At 33.2% G+C, this 1,191-nt stretch overlaps 1 pseudogene; it reads right to left on the bottom strand.

Annotated features, from left to right (window-relative positions):
* Window positions 1–791: 791 nt before the first annotated feature.
* Window positions 792–1,191, bottom strand: part of LOC120166219 — a 26,430-nt pseudogene continuing 26,030 nt past the window's right edge.

Below are 1,191 nucleotides of genomic sequence, written 5' to 3'. Positions count from 1 at the left end.
GAAAACATCGAAACCGATATTTATAATGTAATAGGTCAATTTATAATGTAACCAGTTTAAATTTATCAGTTTTATGAGAAAATATGTCAATATAAACGCTACCTATTACATTATATAAACACTACCTAATTTGTTATTGTATTTGATAATATTTCCGGTTAAATGCCTATTTTATTATATAATCGCTACCTATTACATTATATAAGCGCTACCTAATATGTTATTGTGCTTTATAATATTTCCGGTTAAATGATATAACATAACCGATCTAAATTTTAACCGACCACACTATTTTTTAGTCTTTTTTTAGGCACTCCTCACATGGGTACATACAGTTGACAGCAAACCATGAAATGAAATATACATCAAAGATTGTCAACTAAACTTTTTTTAGAGAAAGTTGTACGATTTTTTCCCAGAAAAGGAGCAATGCTGAAAATAATACGTGAATGCACATATTTCAACCAAATTATACACATACAACCTTTAACAACAAAGCTGAGATTTTTCTTATGGAAAAGAGCCCCATCAATATATATATATATATGGCAGATAGTCAAATACAGTTTCTACAATTATTTGAGTTCACCAGAAATCAAATTAAAAGTAATAAACAAAATTTTTTGATGAGGGAAAAAAGGAGATTCAAAAGATCCTCAGGCTTCTTTCTTGAAAGCTACTTACGAGTTCATTGAGTGACTAGTTTACAAGTTGCCTACAGTAACTGAGTACTTTACCTCCCATCTCTGCTTCAACAAAGAGCTAACTTAAAATTGGGAAACGGCATAAAAATGAATCAGCTTGAGTTAGTAAAGGGTTTTCCTTTGAGAAGCACCGAGTTTGGTATGAAATGCAGCACTTCGATATTTACATGTCACTTTTGGTGTATCGGTTCTCAACCAACGACTCCACCGTGTTTTTCTCGCCTATTCGGGTAGTTGTCGGGTACCTCTAGCCTCTCTTCCCCGTGGAGGAGGGAGTTTTTGTTGATATCAGAATCAATTAACATTGTTCCTTTCGTAGAAGTTTGTTATATGTTTTTTTTTAATTTATTCTACAAAGGGTTCGCCTGCAACTTCTCGTTTTCCGCCGACTTTTTCATTTCTTGCTCAAGCTGCTTGCAGTTCTCATCATGAGCTTTGTTAAACATCCTCACAAAATTGAGTAGAGTTGATGTAACTACAATAGACA

This window comes from Hibiscus syriacus, unplaced genomic scaffold (genome assembly GCF_006381635.1).
Source record: "Hibiscus syriacus cultivar Baekdansim isolate YM2019G1 unplaced genomic scaffold, ASM638163v2 tig00111633_pilon, whole genome shotgun sequence".
Lineage (NCBI taxonomy): Eukaryota > Viridiplantae > Streptophyta > Magnoliopsida > Malvales > Malvaceae > Hibiscus > Hibiscus syriacus.
The sequence above is the reverse complement of the archived record's forward strand: the minus strand, read 5'-3'. Positions and strand labels throughout refer to the sequence as shown.